Raw genomic sequence first — 19,481 nt, forward strand, 5'->3', positions numbered from 1 at the left:
GAGTCACTGGCTTACTGGGGCTCTCTCATGCCGTCCCTGGAAGGGGTGCGTCACCTGAGTGGGTTGATTCACTGATGTGGTCATCCTGTCTGGGTTGGCGCCCCCCCCCCTTGGGTTGTGCCGTGGCGGAGGTCTTTGTGGGCTATACTCAGCCTTGTCTCAGGATGGTTAGTTGGTGGTTGAAGATAACCCTCTAGTGGTGTGGGGGCTGTGCTTTGGCAAAGTGGGTGGGGTTATATCCTTCCTGTTTGGCCCTGTCCGGGGGTGTCCTCGGATGGGGCCACAGTGTCTCCTGACCCCTCCTGTCTCAGCCTCCAGTATTTATGCTGCAGTAGTTTATGTGTCAGGGGGCTAGGGTCAGTTTGTTATATCTGGAGTACTTCTCCTGTCCTATTCGGTGTCCTGTGTGAATCTAAGTGTGCGTTCTCTAATTCTCTCCTTCTCTCTTTCTTTCTCTCTCTCTGAGGACCTGAGCCCTAGGACCATGCCCCAGGACTACCTGATATGATGACTCCTTGCTGTCCCCAGTCCACCTGGCCGTGCTGCTGCTCCAGTTTCAACAGTTCTGCCTTATTATTATTCGACCATGCTGGTCATTTATGAACATTTGAACATCTTGGCCATGTTCTGTTATAATCTCCACCCGGCACAGCCAGAAGAGGACTGACCACCCCACATATGCTCTCTCTAATTCTATCTTTCTTTCTCTCTCTCGGAGGACCTGAGCCCTAGGACCGTGCCCCAGGACTACCTGACATGATGACTCCTTGCTGTCCCCAGTCCACCTGACCGTGCTGCTGCTCCAGTTTCAACTGTTCTGCCTTATTATTATTCGACCATGCTGGTCATTTATGAACATTTGAACATCTTGGCCATGTTCTGTTATAATCTCTACCCGGCACAGCCAGAAGAGGACTGGCCACCCCACATAGCCTGCTTCCTCTCTAGGTTTCTTCCTAGGTTTTGGCCTTTCTAGGGAGTTTTTCCTAGTCACCGTGCTTCTACACCTGCATTGCTTGCTGTTTGGGGTTTTAGGCTGGGTTTCTGTACAGCACTTTGAGATATCTGCTGATGTACGAAGGGCTATATAAATACATTTGTGTGTGGTGCGGAGAGTATGGTGGGTTTTAGGTGGAGGGGGCTCTACAAACCCCAGTACCAAAGAGGTCAGGGGACCTCCAGTGAAGGGTTCTTCATGGAGCCCTGGCCACTAACAGTTGGTTGGCACGGGTTGAACTGGGAATCGGGCAGGGGTGTCTTTTCTGTAAAATGAAAGAAACTGATTCATGTGTTTTTTGTTTTTTTTGTGAATTTTACCCCTTTTTCTCCCCAATTTCGTGATATCCAATTGTTTTTAGTAGCTACTATCTTGTCTCATTGCTACAACTCCCGTACGGGCTCGGGAGAGACGAAGGTTGAAAGTCATGCGTCCTCCAATACACAACCCAACCAAGCCGCACTGCTTCTTAACACAGCGCGCATCCAACCCGGAAGCCAGCCGCACCAATGTGTAGAAGGAAACACTGTGCACCTGGCAACCCTGGTTAGCGTGCACTGCGCCCGGCCCACCACAGGAGTCGCTGGTGCATGATGAGACAAGGATAGCCCTACCGGCCAAGCCCTCCCTAACCCGGACGACGCTAGGCCAATTATGCGTCGCCCCATGGACCTCCCGGTCGCGGCCGGTTACGACAGATCTTGGGCACCCAGGGTCTCTGGTGGCACAGCTGGCGCTGCAGTACACCGCCCTTAACCACTGCGCCACCCGGGAGATTCATGTGTTTTTTGTGTGCACCAGGTTAATGCCTTTAATGTCTCTGTTGGAATGTCTGTGTGAGAGGTTGGGGTTGGTTTTTACTGTTGGGATGTTTATAATGGGATACAGGTATTCCAATAAAGAGAAAGCCAAATGTATTTTGTTGAATTTTCTGTTTGCTCAGGCATTATTTGGCTAATAAGAAGGACCAGGGTCAAAGGTGGGGGGATAACAGACTCTTAACTATTATGTAATCGGATGGTCTCTGTGCGCCTTAGGGTTGAGCTTGAGTTCTATAAAATTATAAAACGTGTAGAGACGTTTGAGGAGATGTGGTGTGTTGGGGGGGCTGTCTCTATAGCTGGGGAAGATGTTTAGGATATACGGTTGTAGGAGTATTGTGATGTTGGTTTGTATCATGTGGTAGATAGAAAGGTGAGTATGGTAAATGTATGCAGTATAGGATATATTTTAGTTGTTTTATTTTTAAGGCCCCCCGCCTTAAAAATATATATTTTTTAAATGAAATGAGATTGTTTAAGTAAAGAAAGACAAAACGTTCTCTCTCTCTCTCTCTCTCTCTCTCTCTCTCTCTCTCTCTCTCTCTCTCTCTCTCAGCTGCCGCTGCAATATTAACCTGCAAAGACGCTGCTCGCCTACTATCTCCGTCGAGTGTGCATATCTGCCACAGGGAGTTAAAGCAGATAAGTCATTTTTGGCAGCAAACGACAAACACACCCGTATCTGCGTGCTTTCAGATCACTAACAATGCATACATTATACATATGGTAATTCAAGACAAAAGAGAGAAATCTGCACTCTTTTAGTTTTCTTGTTTGTCTGTTTTTTGTGTGGAAGGTGCAAAGCAAATGAAAACAGCTCATCTGTCTCTTCGCTTTTATTCAACTGATTGAAAGGCTTCCAAATCAAAAATAATATTGGTTTCCCAGAAATTCAATCAACTGACTTCAAACAGTCACATCTAAATGGTTCTGACTTCAAAGGCTGTTATGTCACAAAGAAAAGCTGATAAAGGGATAATGTATCTTCAAATGCATAGAACAACATTATTTCAAATCTTTTTCAACATTTCACTACCCATTTTTGTCCTCAACATATTTTTATGATAATGTAATTTCACCAGAAGCTAGAAATGTATGCTTGGAAAACGCCATACAGATGTAGGATCTTAATTTGAGCCAGATTGCTACTGCAGGAAAATAATCCTGCAGCAACACAAAATTAATTACCATTTTTGTAGGGGTTGATACATTTTTTGTAAGGGAAAATCAAGTCTGATTTCAAAGTGGAAATTATAATCTTTGGAAGCCTTTTCACACCTCAAAGACACGACAAGTCTAAAACTTAGTTCTCCTGCAACATGGTGACGAAATTAAGATTTTCTTCCAGGCCAGCAGACTATATATTCTAGATACAAATATGTGTCTGCAGAGACATAAAATAATTGTAGCTAACTGTGATTGCGTGATACTGATTTAAACAAGAGAGAATTATCTGTGCTTTACAAAACAGGCTGCATCACTTCAACGTCAACCCATATATTTCTTTATTAATAATGGGCTATTTAACAAGTCAAGCACACGACTGAGAGAAAAAGGTAATTTCTCTCTAATGAAATAGATAATGATGTCCTTACAGTGAGATAAACTTCGTAATGCAATTATGTAAATTGCTGGATCATTGCCGAACAGTGTATTAGAGAATATTCCTATTCTCCCTTTTCTGTCGAGACTATGCTAGCTACAGAAACAAACATTTGAAATGACATGACATATCCATTTTCACATCATGTTGCAAAGGTAGAAAGTACAGATGTAGGATCTTAATTTGCTACAGCAGCCAGTTTGCTACAGCAGGAAAATAATCCTGCAGATAAAGTTTCAGCTCTTAGCCACAAGGACACTTGCTGCCTCAGTTTCACTGAGCCACGTCACGGCCGGAGGAAGATTAAAAAGCGACAAACAGTCACAGAGAAAGAATTCAACAATTTTCCAGAAACAGGAGATCTGTGCCTCCTTTTCCTCTCACAATAAACTATATGGTAGGGTTGGAGAAAGAGAGAGAGACCAGTTCTGTCAGTTGCATTTACTACAGGCTTCCAGGTTTGGATTTGCCGTTGTTGGGGCTTGGACACCAACAGATCACTGTCACAGATACAGTGCCTTGCGAAAGTATTCGGCCCCCTTGAACTTTGCGACCTTTTGCCACATTTCAGGCTTCAAACATAAAGATATAAAACTGTATTTTTTTGTGAAGAATCAACAACAAGTGGGACACAATCATGAAGTGGAACGACATTTATTGGATATTTCAAACTTTTTTAACAGATCAAAAACTGAAAAATTGGGCGTGCAAAATTATTCAGCCCCTTTACTTTCAGTGCAGCAAACTCTCTCCAGAAGTTCAGTGAGGATCTCTGAATGATCCAATGTTGACCTAAATGACTAATGATGTTACATACAATCCACCTGTGTGTAATCAAGTCTCCGTATAAATGCACCTGCACTGTGATAGTCTCAGAGGTCCGTCAAAAGCGTAGAGAGCATCATGAAGAACAAGGAACACACCAGGCAGGTCCGAGATACTGTTGTGAAGAAGTTTAAAGCCGGATTTGGATACAAAAAGATTTCCCAAGCTTTAAACATCCCAAGGAGCACTGTGCAAGCGATAATATTGAAACGGAAGGAGTATCAGACCACTGCAAATCTACCAAGAACTGGCCGTCCCTCTAAACTTTCAGCTCATACAAGGAGAAGACTGATCAGAGATGCAGCCAAGAGGCCCATGATCACTCTGGATGAACTGCAGAGATCTACAGCTGAGGTGGGAGACTCTGTCCATAGGATAACAATCAGTCGTATATTGCACAAATCTGGCCTTTATGGAAGAGTGGCAAGAAGAAAGCCATTTCTTAAAGATATCCATAAAAGGTGTTGTTTAAAGTTTGCCACAAGCCACCTGGGAGACACACCAAACATGTGGAAGAAGGTGCTCTGGTCAGATGAAACCAAAATTGAACTTTTTGGCAACAATGCAAAACGTTATGTTTGGCGTAAAAGCAACACAGCTCATCACCCAGAACACACCATGCCCACTGTCAAACATGGTGGTGGCAGCATCATGGTTTGGGCATGCTTTTCTTCAGCAGGGACAGGGAAGATGGTTAAAATTGATGGGAAGATGGATGGAGCCAAATGCAGGACCATTCTGGAAGAAAACCTGATGGAGTCTGCAAAAGACCTGAGACTGGGACGGAGATTTGTTTTCCAACAAGACAATGATCCAAAACATAAAGCAAAATCTACAATGGAATGGTTCAAAAATAAACATATCCAGGTGTTAGAATGGCCAAGTCAAAGTCCAGACCTGAATCCAATCGAGAATCTGTGGAAAGAACTGAAAACTGCTGTTCACAAATGCTCTCCATCCAACCTCACTGAGCTCGAGCTGTTTTGCAAGGAGGAATGGGAAAAAATTTCAGTCTCTCGATGTGCAAAACTGATAGAGACATACCCCAAGCAACTTACAGCTGTAATCGCAGCAAAAGGTGACGCTACAAAGTATTAACTTAAGGGGGCTGAATAATTTTGCACGCCCAATTTTTCAGTTTTTGATTTGTTAAAAAAGTTTGAAATATCCAATAAATGTCGTTCCACTTCATGATTGTGTCCCACTTGTTGTTGATTCTTCACAAAAAAATACAGTTTTATATCTTTATGTTTGAAGCCTGAAATGTGGCAAAAGGTCGCAAAGTTCAAGGGGGCCGAATACTTTCGCAAGGCACTGTACCAAGATCTCGCTTTAATGCAGTTTACGCAGGCCAAATGACCCACTGGGCACACCACGTCATTTCAACGTGGATAATTAGGTAATATTTGGTTGAGACGTTGATAAATGAGATTATAATTTACAGTATATTCACCCACTCAAAACACCAGACAAAAGTTAGTGTAATTATAATGTGTTATATGCTTTCAACCATCTAAAAGCAAATTCCAATGGGAAAACAATGCCTGTTTATGGTTTGGTTGTCACTCAAATGTGACCCGCTTCAGGAAACTAGGCATATGTCGCGGGCCACTACTTCGCAGGAGAGCCGTTTGAACGTAAACGTAAAAAAAAAATCTAAATGCGTTTTTTGGCAGAAATGCCTTCTCGAACATGTGAGAGAGAACATGTGCCTTAATAATAAATGTGCATGCCACCTGTAAATATGAATAGAATTGTTAAATTACAAGCCTAGTTGGTTTAGCCACTGAAAAAGGAAGCAACATTCCCGCTAGCCATGATAGGCTAAGATAATGAGTGGTCTGGACATGCCGAGAGATGAGTTTGGATTGGTCTGCCATATAGCACACTTCTGTCTATAGGAGCTGGTCGGTGTGTGTGGGTAATCCTGTCTAACGCGACTTTAAAAAAATTGTATCACATAGTAAAACTGCGTACGGGTTGGTCTCCACTTTCTGGAGAACCAAGTTTTGAAATCAGTGGAATTTGAGTAAGATAGCTAAGGAGATGGAGAAAACACCTGTCTCCGGATTACATCTTCAAACTAAGGGCAACCATGGCATCCGTGACAGGAGACACATCCAGCCATGATGTATATGGGTAAGATAGGCTAGCTAGCTACATTTTCAGATATTCCACGTTTCTTATTTTGACAGAAAGTGGTTTCATTTCAAGTTAAAGTGTACTGTTAGCTAGCTAATGTTAGCTGGCTGGCTAGATAGCTAACATTGAACCTGGTTGGTTAGCTACCTGCAGATTCATGCAGGGTAGCAACATCATTAGTTGGGATTATGGTTTGTTGTCTAGCTAGATAGCTAGCTACATGTCTTAACAATAGACTCCACTATGCAAGTATCCATTTCAATAGAATGTCACTGCAACCACTGTTGATAGACGTAGATGGTAAATTCGCTCTAGCTATCTACTCCGATTTCAGATCATGTGTAAGATAATGTAGCTAGCTAGACTATCAGATATTACACGTTTCTAATTTTGACAAAGATTTTTCATTTCAAGTTAGTGTACTGTTCGCTAGCTAGCTAAAATTAGCTGGCTGGTTCGCTAGCTAACATTACGTGTATGATCTTATTATTTGTATCTCAGAGCCATTTGCTTGGCTAGTTATAGCCTAATGTTAGCTAACTAACATTGAACCTGATTGGTTAGCTACCTGCAGATTCATGCAGGGTAGTAACGCCATGAATTGGGATTATGGTTCATTGTTTAGCTACAGTAGGTACCTAGCTAGCTACATGTCTTAACAAAAGACTCCAAAAGACTCCAATAATCAAATAACCATTTAATGTGCGTTAGTAAATTCTGTCTGGCTATCCACTCCAATTTCAGAGCACTCTCGTCTGAGTGAACCAAATGACCTGGATTGCAGTTGAGATTACATTACATTGTGTAAGTGATCAACGCCATTAAAGATTGTTTCAGCAATTGTGACAATCTCCAAAGACCTGCAACGACCTATGCATGCTATCTTGAACATTCCCGCTTTACATGATTAGACCTACATAAGAGGAAATGTATACTGTAGTTACAGTAACCTCAAAATGTGGCTATGGATGTGTTACTCATTCCTAAAGTTGAATGTTACATTAGTTTGTAAGAACTTTAGGCTATTCACTGTTATTGAATTAATATTGAATTGTGTTTGGTTGAATCAATGATGTTTCAAGGCAATTTGTCAACGTATTGTGACGTGGAATCTTAGTGGAAAATACATTCGATTCGAAAAAAGTAATCAACATAAACTGTTGTTTTGAGGGTCACAGGATTATGTCATCGTGGTAACCAAATTTCAATATAGACAAAACTTGTTTCAAAATATGTTGAATTTATAAACTTTAAAACAGCATCAGATTTTCAACGTTATATTCACTATCAGAAAAAAGGTATAGGCTGCTCAGCACCTCCTACTGGAGTATTGATCTATCTGCAGCTACCCTTTGGTCTTGCATTCAGGGTTTTAACCAAGCCCTGCTATGATATTTGTCCCTGACTATTACCAATGTGCTATCATGAGAATGATTGTTGAGCGATCGCCACTTAAAAACTAAATAGATTCACTGTTGCTATCAAAGTCATTCCAAAGGGTAGGTTAACAGAGACAATGAAATGGGACCATACTTTATCACTCATATCATCAATGATGTTATTTAGGCCTACATGGCATTTGCAAAGTAATCAACAGCTATTGTTTCAATTCAGCCCAGAATTCAACTAAAACAGACAATACAATAGACCTAGGGTTTCAACCTCTGGTTAATTTCAAATGTAATGATATTTAGTCATCTTGAATTGTGTTCGGTTGTCAAGGTAACCACATATCAACATTTGAAGGAGCTGTATCTTCTGCTTGGATAGTTCCATACTTAGTCTGGCTTTAATTCCAGTTGGTCTACAAGTTAATAATTGACATTTTGGAATCACGTATCCATCTCAACCAAAATTCAAAACTAAGATTAGGACTAAGATTAAAGTGTATTTACATTTTTGATTCGATTTAGTCCTATTCTTGAAATGTTTGGTCGAGATGGAGACGTGAATCCAACATATACATTTTGAACCATGTCATATGTGCACTATTGGCCTACCACTGGCCAATTAGATGGCTCATGTCTCGATCACACCTACAACGTCATTGCGCAAAATGGCACGCAGCATCATCTGGATTTGTGTGCAACAAAAGTTCAATATTCACCTTCTGCTACCATTTCTGTCAAGCCTTCTACGCATACAATGTGATGCATATGGTCGATAAATCAAACGTTATGCACCACACAGAACGCACTGCAACTGCCTCTGCAACGCAATGCTGCAAGGCAAATGCAGTGTTCTATTGGAAACGAATGTATTTCTGGTGTACTAAAAAGCAATGATGCTGTCGGTGTAAATGAGGCGTCTGATTACCGTGGCTGCATTACCAGTCTTCAGTATCGTAGCAGGCGTAAAACAAATCTACAGAAAGGTTGATACTGTGAGATTTTTAAACCACGACTAGAGAGAGTCTCCACGAATACAGCAAAGAGCTGCTGTTTTTATGAGTGAGTTCATGTTGAAGTGTTTACCCAGCACTGTCAACACTTTCTATTGAACACTTTTATAAACCATAAAATGCAGGTTCTCCCTACGCTCACGCTACAACCAGCACTGCAGCTGCAATGAATGAGTAGGAAAGTGTATCGATAGGTTTGCGTTTAAAATCAAGGAATATTTCAATACGAATTTGTGCATGGGGCAGAGGTAATGCGGTGCGACTCGAATTTCACCATCATCTGGAAGACGGTTTCCCTTTTTGGTCAGAGTCAGTGGAAGAAAGGGAGAGGAGAGGGACTTTGAGAGGCGGACCCTCAGTCCGCTGCTCTCTCCCTCCACTGAGACTGACCATCAGGCTCCATCAGCACACTGACCAGCAGGCTCCATCAGCCCCCCCCAAAAAGGTAATTATTTAAATGTATGCTCACCCAGCTGTGTGATCATATAGTCTACCTCAAATGTTTAACTATAATTTTACAAATATGAACTGATATACATAGCCTACTGCACAAACCTCATTACTACAGTACTGTTTTTAATATGTTAATGTTGCCTAGATTTACGTCATGTCCCCCAAAAATTGGGGGGTAGATCTCGGCTTGCATTTTGACTCGGAAAGTGATCTCGACTCAAAAATAGGTTGGTGACCACTGCTCTAAATGGTATTCAATGATTGGAGGGCTATCTTCTTATGTATCCCATTTACATAGAAGCATATGGTTCTGTTTGAGTATGCACACAGAACCAGGCAACATGGTACATGTGGCTGTGTCAAAATAGGCTTCTGTCTAACCCTCCTGAAGACATGACAATGATGCACACTGACCATTGGCAAACGGACGGATAAACTTCCTTGTAGGTGCCCTGACTTCAATGTCCCCCTCTCGTGCTGTCTCTCTGTCCTTTCACTCTCTTTCTCTTTCTGATTACACCCCAACATTTCTCTATATCTCCTCCTCTCTCTCTCCCTACCTCTCTCCCTCCCTACCTACCTGCCTCTCACGCTCTGTGTCCCACTCTCTATCTCTTTCCATCTTTGTTACCAGCTGCCAGCGGGGCCCGACTGTTACCACATATATATACTTCAAGCCCCTGTCATCTCTGTGTCCCCTCTACAGGAGCCAAATAGCACACAGTGAAGAGACCTGAGTTAGACAGTCAACACAGAGCCACACCAGTAGTCCCATTCTAAAGCTGTAGACTAGTAGAGGTAGTAGAGCTAGCGTCTGACTGCTAACGTCTAAAAGGTACACCCTTGTACAAAGGAGTAAAGTTGTGTGACTTGTAGACTAGTCAGGGGTGTTTCCAGAAAATATCCCTAACAAACTTGTCACTTAATTTCTCTCAACATCCCAGCCAAATAGTTGCGAGAGAGTGACAGTTGTAAAATCAATGGTTGTTATGTTCTACGAGTGGCGTGGGTCTGAGTTGTCGAAGCGAAATACAAAATGACACGTGTCAGTGTTTGATGTTTTTCTGTGTATGAACAAACAGAAGCAGGGGCATCATGCACCCCCAAAATCTGAGGGGACACAAAGTCTGAGGATGGCCAGAGGGGGGCTAGAATTTGTTGTTTTCTTTTTTAACAAGATAAATCTGAGGGGGCACGCGCCCGTGTGCCCCTTATGGGTATGATGCCTATGAACAGAAGTGCCATGACGCTAGCTACAAAACTTTAACAAAACTCACTCCAGACTGGTAAGTCAGGCAGTAAGACTGGAGTCAGATAGACCCACTAAAACAGTTAGTCAGAGAGTTGTAGTAAGTTGGGTTGGAGTTAAGAGGTTGTGATGGCCGATGGGTCCTGTTATAAGTATCAAGGCCCACGGACAGTAGAACCATTAAACCACTTCTATAAAGCCCCCTAATAATAATTCCTTTCTTCTCGCTCTCCTCCGTGCCCGTCACCTCTCTCCCCTCTTCTCCCACGAGACATTGCATCTTCCTCAGCTGCCTGACTTTCCCATGCCCCCTCCTCCCATCTCCTCCTCTTGTCGTTCCTCTCCCACAATTTAATGAGGTTTCTCAAAACCGCCAACCACCAAAGCCCAAGCAGCTCGGCTTCTGTCTTCTGCTTTTTCGAGCTGCCATATTTTATCCGCCCGCACAGGCAAAAAAAACATGAAGACATGAGAAGTGGAACAAAAGCAGCTTCTAATGAGAACTGGAGGTGATTAACTAATTGAATTGAGCGGAGTCTTCTCCAAGACACATTCCCAACCCTGTCTGTAATCTGCAGATAGTCAATGCCTCTTTTTCTTCCCTCTGCCATGGCTTTAATTGCATTGACACTGGTCCCGAAGCTGCCGGACTCCTGATAAACCCCACTGGATTAAGGGTATTAATCACTGCTAGCGGGACAGCAACGAGAATCACCTGCCGCATGACCACATTCAAGGTGCCCTATAAATATCCTGAGCGTAAATAGGCTAATGGACCCGCTTGTGAGCAGCTACAGCTAGCCACCCACGCTAACCATGTCCGTCCAGCCTTACAACTGGTTGTCAATTCAAATACTAATAAAATGTTGTCAACAGCACATCAGAGAGTAGTATTAGAGAAGGTATTTAAAGGGATGGTGTACATAGGTAGAGATAATATTGTATAAGCAACCATTCTGTGAGAAGGAATCATTGGAAAATAGGCCTGTGAGTCTGAATGAGTCAATCTAAGACACTCTTTTGTTGACACACAAATGTAATTTCACAGTTGCCTGGCGAGGGATGAGCACATGGTCAACCCTGTATGTTAAGTATTACTAGCTTTTTAAAAACCTTATACATTGACAAAGAACTGAGCTGCCAGTGAGTAATGTAACCTTGAATGAATTCTTGGAAAATTGATTTGTGCAGTGACCCATTAATAAACACACCGCCAATATTGAGCTGTTTGCCAAGTAAGGGGTAGCACTTAAAACCAAGGCACTGTGGAAAATATAGTTGTCACACTGGTGTAAAGGATTTGGAGACAGGCGCAGGAATACATTTGGGTTTTTAATACACTCAAAACAAACACGTATACAAAACACTGGAATGTACCCAAACAAAAGAGCGAGGGTAAACCTCGTAGCACGATACGGGATGAGACCCGTGCAGCACAAGCTGCGACAACGCATAGGTACTCACACAACCAACAGACATGGGAACAATAATCGACAGCCCAATGGGGACACAAAGGGCACATTTATACAAACACAATCAGTGAGGAATTGGAACCAGATGCGCTTAACGACACAGTTCAGTGCAGCCTAAAAGGATTGTGACTTTGACCTCCGGAACTGGTGAACATAATGAGGGGGGGGGGGGGGGATCTGTAACAATAGGGGCGAGTTATTTCATAATTTGAGCCATCTTATTGTTACTATCTGGGAAATATTGTGTTTTCATTTAGGCTGCACTTAATTCAATCTCCAAAGCCTTGGATTAGTACGTGGGTTCAAAATACTATTTTTATTTATTTATGTATATATACTGTACCTGTGCTTGATTGAGCTTGCCTGATGCAATGGAACAAATAGAATAGTCTAAAAAGTGCAAACCCCGCCCACCTGGCACTCCAGGTAGACTACAACAAACAGTACCGTACTGAGGAGTATTTCAAAGTACTGTAGCTACAAGTCTTATCTCGACACTGCAGCACTGTATAGCTGTTGACTGTTGAGTGTTTATGTTGACAGCAGAGATTATGGTAGCAGATTAAGAAAGGAATACTGTGATGACATGGAGCGTAATCACTTCAGTCTATAGTCTATGCAGTCTATAGCTCAGATATCTCTCACTGTTGTTGACATGATGGCTATCATTAAGGCATGATTAATGTGATGTTCTGATTATACTATTAAGAGATTAAATACAGTATTCATGCCATTTGGAGGATGATAATCTGCCTAATAAACACACCACAACCACCAGACACGAGAGCCACCATATTCACAAGTGTTGTGTTATTCATAAAGGGTCAAATCAAGAGAAAACAGTATCGGTTCTGTTGATCAAGTAAAACAGTAAGAGATACTACTATATATGATGGTTATCTATATAAAAAAATATACACATCAAATCTACATCAAATATTAATATTGAGAGAAAATGACAACCGATTTTGATGGGCAAAAAATAAACGTGTCACAACAACCAGTGTTTTTTCATAGGTTACTGCAGCAATAGTTTGCTCAAACTGTCAAAATAACAGACTGCTTCTGGCTCCGACTGAACACTGTCTTGGTCCTGTGTTTCTTTAATCAATTAATTAATTAGTTGACAGTGAATTAGAGTTGCTTTCATTCAATTAACCTCCTAACGAAGCCTGAACAGCCGGGAATACACCAATGCTAAATTAAGACATTCTACATTTGCCTTGAGAATAAATAATTACGTGGAAATGTGAATAATCCTGGGAGGAAAACAAAATGGATAATAACTTCTTTTGAGCTTTGTTGAAACAAATGATTACTATTAACCTACTTATCATCCCCCATTGTATTTCATATGAGGCTTTTAACAACTCTGGACTCAAAGCGAAAATGTCCCTGAGAATTCCAACAAATTCCAACAAAAGGCAACAATAATGTGTATTTACCTTTATAAACGTAAGAGTATATTAGTCTGTGAATAATGTGCATGTACAGCTAGTAAATAAATGATATATGTTGAGTATTGTTAAGTGAAATCTCTGGAATTGGGCATGATATTGACAACACCATGGTTGCGGGTTTTATTTCCACACTGAATATACTAAATATATGTTTTATATAGGCAGTGATATCACTGACCATGGTAAGAGACAGACAGATCAGCCTCTATGTATCAGCATCTCATCATGTATCCACACAGACAAATTGGCCAGTGTTGATTTTTCTATTGTTGATTCAGGAGTTAAATTAACTCTGTAAAAGTGAAATTAATACTCAGTGGTGTAAATAACCATAGTTACTGTTTTACACTTTGGAGAGTAAAACCGTCCTATCAAAACCATACCCATCATTAACATATTTCCCAGCATGCTCTACGGCAAGTAGATTTTTTAGGATTGTTTTTAATATCTGTGTTTGTGCATGTACATTGATTGATTGATTGATTAATCTTATGCTACACAAAAATAAATAACATACCTTTTTCTAAACAAATCCAATCAGTTAGATTTATTGCACTCGTCACTGAAATGGTTGTTCCAGTTTAAATGGTTTAGTTAATCTTCTTATCAACTTTCCTCATCCTGACAGTCACTCTGAATGCAGGTTGCAGGTGAATAAAAATTCCAACTGTTGGATATCTTAACTCTAGCTGGATTCCAACAGGAATTACACATCACTTTGCAAGCCAGCATAACATGATTTGCAGGCATGTAAACCAGGAGTTTCCTAGCACTACTGTGTTAGGGAAAACCTAGGCCATAAAACTAAGGCCTTAGGATGTATGCATTGTCATAGAGCTTCATTTTAATGATAGCATTCACCTAGGTACTTACTTGATGAAATCCACTGGCCTTTAAAATGAAATAATTCAATAACCATGTCTCTGTCACTAACAAATAGTCATGGGGTGGTAACTCCTCACTCGAAAAGAAAATGCACCCTGGGGAGTATGCTAATTAGGCTTTACACCATACTGTGTTAAAACACCTTTTTTTTTTTACTGTAACACTACAGGTGTTAATGTATTGAACTGAGAAAGTGTAATAGCGTCAGCACTTAGCAAAGAGAGTCCAGTTTACTTTAAATCAAGTGTTATGCTTTACACTGTACTGTAGATGTTACGAATTACTCTACAGTAGATCTGTGCAAACACCACAATCAAGTTCATTTGAACACTTTAAGACTTGACTGGGGAACACTGCAACAGAGTGAAATATTTTACACTTTAAAAAGTGTAATTTTAACACAAGTTCAGTGGGACTTATAAATTCATTGACAGTAGTATACATTTGACACTTTCAGAGTTAAATGTACACAATTGATTTCGCTGTGTAATCTCATCTCACTCCTAATCTCATTGGCCTGGGAGACTCATAGCCAGGCCACATGAGGCCTGACTGAAGCAGGTATCATTCATGTACTGTAATTTTAGAGGGGTTAGCGTTAGTGATTAGCTTCAGTGTCCGACAGTCTGTGGAGGACAAAGGTATCACTAGACTGGCGAAACATGGCAGGAACAAACACCACCTAGCCAGAATAATGCTATGCAATTGAATCCGCTTCCCTGGTTGCCTGATTCACTTCCCTGCTTCCTCATCAAGCTCCCCAGCAGTGTTATTGTATGAGATTGTAATGCTCAAGACAAGTCTGTGGTTCGCTACTATCCTTTGGTGAGCTAAGCTTTTGGTGAGCTAATTTCCAGGGGACTGTATGTGCTCAAATTCACATCTGATGCATACACATGACAGAGTGTGCAGAGGTCATATTTATTTATATGAAATTGCCTCTGTGAAAATTAAGCGTTGGCTCTCTCTAAATCAGGCATTTGATTTAGTGATTTGGGATGTAGAGGGGCTCTGTGAGAGGGTTTGGCTTTGAATCTTACCACATGCCTCTTGGTGGCTGGTACAGAGACAGCTCAGTTATGTACTGGGTGCAGGTTGATGACACTCACACTTCACTTAGAACCATAAGTCATGAAGCCTGCGTAATGTTATCGCACATTTTGATTACAATACTGGGTGGGGTGAATATATTTTATATGACATGATTTTTTGTTAACTAGTAAATAGTAGCCTACAGCAAAGTGTGTTCAAATCATTTCTAACTTGTTAGCAACTTCTGCTAGTTAGTTTTGCTACCATGTGGGGTTTAGCTTGCTTATGTCTGCTAACTGAGGAGTGTTAATTCACCAGTTTCCATACATGTTTAATTTTAAAACATTTATCTTACAAAGGAGTTGTTTAATCTAACTGATTAGCTATTTATCTGTAAATGGAATTGTATTTTGTTTTTTTTACTAGTTTTTTTCCCTCAGCGCTCTCAACAAGCAACCTCTGACAAAAGTCCCTCTACTTCTGAAAGTGATGAGTCAGACACCTTATCGATAGCAACAGCTCATGGTCCTCCTAGAATCAGAAGGTTTTTTGACTCAATGGACGTAGTCAGAGGAATCCTGATGAATGTCTTGCTCGAGTTGTGAATGCAACTGGTTCACCACTGATGCTCACAGGCAATGTGTATTGGAAGAGATTTCTGAATGTTCTTCACCCAGCATACACCCCTCCAACCAGACATGCTTTATCTACTCATTTTCTGGATGCAGAGTTCAACAGAGTTCACGTGAAGGTCAAGCAAATCATAAAGAAAGCAGACTGTATTGCAATCATATCTGATGGGTGGTTGAATGTTCGTGGGCAAGGAATAATTAACTATATCATCTCCACCTATCAGCCAGTATTCTACAAGAGCACAGACACCAGGGTCAACAGACACACCGGTCTCTACATTGCAGATGAACTGAAGGCAGTCATCAATAACCTTGGACCACAGAAGGTATTTGCACGGGTGGCAGACAATGCTGTGAACATAAAGTGGAGGAGTCCTACCCTCACATCACACCCATTGGCTGTGCTGCTCATGCATTGAATCTGCTCCTCAAGGACATCATGGCACTAAAAACAATGGATACACTCTACAAGAGAGCCAAGGAAAGGGTTAGGTATGTGAAGGGTCATCAAGTTGTAGCAGCATCTACCTCACCAAGCAAAGTGAGAAGAATAAGAGCACCACATTGTAGCTGCACAGCAACACCCGTTGGGGTGGTTGTTGTCATGATGTTTGACAGTCTCCTGGAGGGGAAGGAGTCTCTCCAAGAAATGGCCATATCACAGTCTGCTGATATGGACAGCCCCATCAAGATTATCCTCCTGGATGATGTATTTTGGGAGAGAGTGGTAAGCAGCTTGAATCTCCTGAAACCTAAAGCAGTAGCCATTGCACGGATTGAGGGAGACAATGCCATCCTGTCTGATGTTCAGACTCTGCTTGCATATGTAAGAGGAGAAATCCATACTGCCCTGACCACTTCACTGTTCCTCCAAGCAGAGGAAACTGCAGTTCTGAAATACATCAAAAAGCCGTGAAGACTTCTGCCTGAAGCCCATACAGCATATATGTTGGACCCCAAGTAAGCTTGCAAGAGCATCCTGTCTGGTGCAGAGATCAACAAAGCCTATGGTGTCATCACTAACGTGTCTCGCCACCTTGGCCTGGATGAGGGAAAGGTTCTTGGCAGTCTCGCGAAGTACACTTCCAAGCAAGGGCTTTGGGATGGAGATGCAATATGGCAGTCGTGCCAACATATCTCATCAGCCACCTGGTGGAAGGGACTTTGTGGATCTGAAGCTCTTTCCCCTGTTTCCTCCATCATCCTCCAAATCCCACCAACATCAGCCACCCCAGAACGCAACTGGTCCTTGTTTGGGAACAAACACACCAAAGCACGCAACAGACTGACTAATACAAGGGTTGAACAGTTGGTGGCCATCCGGGCAAAATTTGAGGCTTTTTAAGCCTGACAATGAGCCATCCTCAACAAGGTTGGAAAGTGACAGTGAAGATGAGGCTTCTGAGTCTGATGTTCAAGAGGTGGACATTGAGGAGGTCCAGGGAGAAGACATGGAAGCCTGAGAGGAAGACAACCAAAGCTTTAGTTTCTAGATTATAATTTTACAGATGTATGTCAAAAACGTTTTTGGGAGATGCGATGGATCATTGGGGATCATTCAATATTCCCTTCCTTTTGTTGTTCAGTGAAATCATCCCATGTGAAGAGTCAACTCATTTAATTAAAGTTAAATTTGTAAATTTGTAACTAAATTGTTTTTTTTATTTCTATTGGAAGGATTTAATAATTTGCAATTATGTCTACTTATGATGAGGTAAAAGGTTTATGTTTGTCTCCATGTAAATATGTCCAATGCAAAAAACATCCACATTTAAATGGTGTTAATAATCATTTGCATATATTTCCGTTAATTCCCGTATATTCCCATTAATTCCCATATATTCCCGTTAATTCCCACGGAAAGTTTCCACCTCTGAATACTCCCCAAAATGTGCAACCCTAGTCATGACTATTTGTCATAGAAAAAGGTTCAATGCTGTTGTGCAATAAACTATTGCAAGAGATAAGGCTATAAATCAAAGTAGTTTAATGTGTCCACTATAATATACAAATTACCTTTATAACATAGGAGAACGGTAGGCTATATGTAAAAAAATATTGGAAACCTTATAGATATGAGGCAACACTCTTCATTCAACACATGATTGGCTAAGGGCCAGTGCTCCGGCGCCCCACACTTTAATGTTGTCAGGTTTGATTGGTTCTGGCTTTAATAACATCATGTCTTAATTCCCCAGCCTGTCTGAGACAGAAGGTTAATGTGAAATGCCTCCCGGCCAGACCTTCATCACCCAGAGTAGTACATCTCAGAAACAGCCCTCGTCATCATTAATACTCTCTGCTCGATAACATGATCTTCCCATCTCCCGTCTCTCACTTCTCGGAATGATGAAGAGCAAGGGGGAAGAAAGGAGCACTGCTCCAGGGCTTTTGGGAATGCTGGCAAATGGGAAGTGGATGGATAGAGAGAGAGGGAGAGAGCGAGAGAGAGATGGAGAGAAAATGGGGGAGAAAGAAATGGAGAGAGAAATAGAGGAATGATAAAGACAGGAGTGAGAATTTCACCACTTCTAATATCTCTCTGTGTGTGTGTGTGTGTGTGTGTGTGTGTGTGTGTGTGTGTGTGTGTGTGTGTGTGTGTGTGTGTGTGTAAGCAAGCAAGCATGAGTGACTCCACTTCCAGTCCTACATTGCACCAACCACTGACATCCCTACATACTCCTACTGCGGCAGGTCCAAAGAACAGTTTATTAGGGCTCTAAACATTCTGTTCAGGCCTACGCTAATCCTATGTGTAACATTATAAGCACTGACCTTGGGTGAGATTGGGCATGCTATTACTGTAAGATCTTGGACTGCTTCAGGGATCACATACAGTGAGTCTGTTGAAGGGCACACATTAAGTCACATAGTGTGTAATGTAGCATTTATGAAGCCACCTTGTCTGGTGAACAGCACATATATATATTTTTTTGCTCATAATCTTTTGCTGAAGTGAAGAAACAGACTAATCCCACTGTGCAAAAACTGGTTGAACCAATGTTTTTTTCCACGTCATTTCAACAAAAATAATTCCGTGATGACATTGAATCAACATGGAAAACTGATTGGATTTGACTCTGGATCTGTCTTTTTATCATCTACGTTTTAACCTTAATCCAATGACATGTTGAAATGTTTTGTTGGTTTCACGTTGAACTGACGTCTGTGACCAGCGGGATGCCTGAAGCATACTAACCTCAAAAGATGATGTGCATGGTATGGTACGGCAATGATTTATGCCTGCAATTATACAGCTGATGCAGCATCACCTTTCTGTCACCAATGCATTCAGACACAAACGCAAGAGAACCATAATTATTTTTCATTAAAAAAAGTCCCTCTTCTCCCAAGCTTGTCAATTATATGTGCTGTACAACTTTCTTCTCTTCCTCTCCCTCTCCCTGCCCCTCTCCCTCTACCTCTACAGTTTAACATTAGCATAATGTGTGTGTGTGTGTGGGTGGGGGGGTGGGGGGGGGGGGGGGGCTCACAGGCATGTCTTGTCA

General features: G+C 41.6%; 1 protein-coding gene across 4 annotated transcripts in view; it reads right to left on the reverse strand.

Moving 5' to 3' along the window:
• LOC110532208 (kazrin) overlaps positions 1-19,481 on the reverse strand; it is a 224,992-nt gene that overhangs the window by 109,903 nt on the left and 95,608 nt on the right. The gene's annotated exons all lie outside the window — the stretch shown is intronic.

The sequence above is a fragment of the Oncorhynchus mykiss genome, chromosome 9 (genome assembly GCF_013265735.2).
Source record: "Oncorhynchus mykiss isolate Arlee chromosome 9, USDA_OmykA_1.1, whole genome shotgun sequence".
Classification (NCBI taxonomy): Eukaryota; Metazoa; Chordata; class Actinopteri; order Salmoniformes; family Salmonidae; genus Oncorhynchus; species Oncorhynchus mykiss.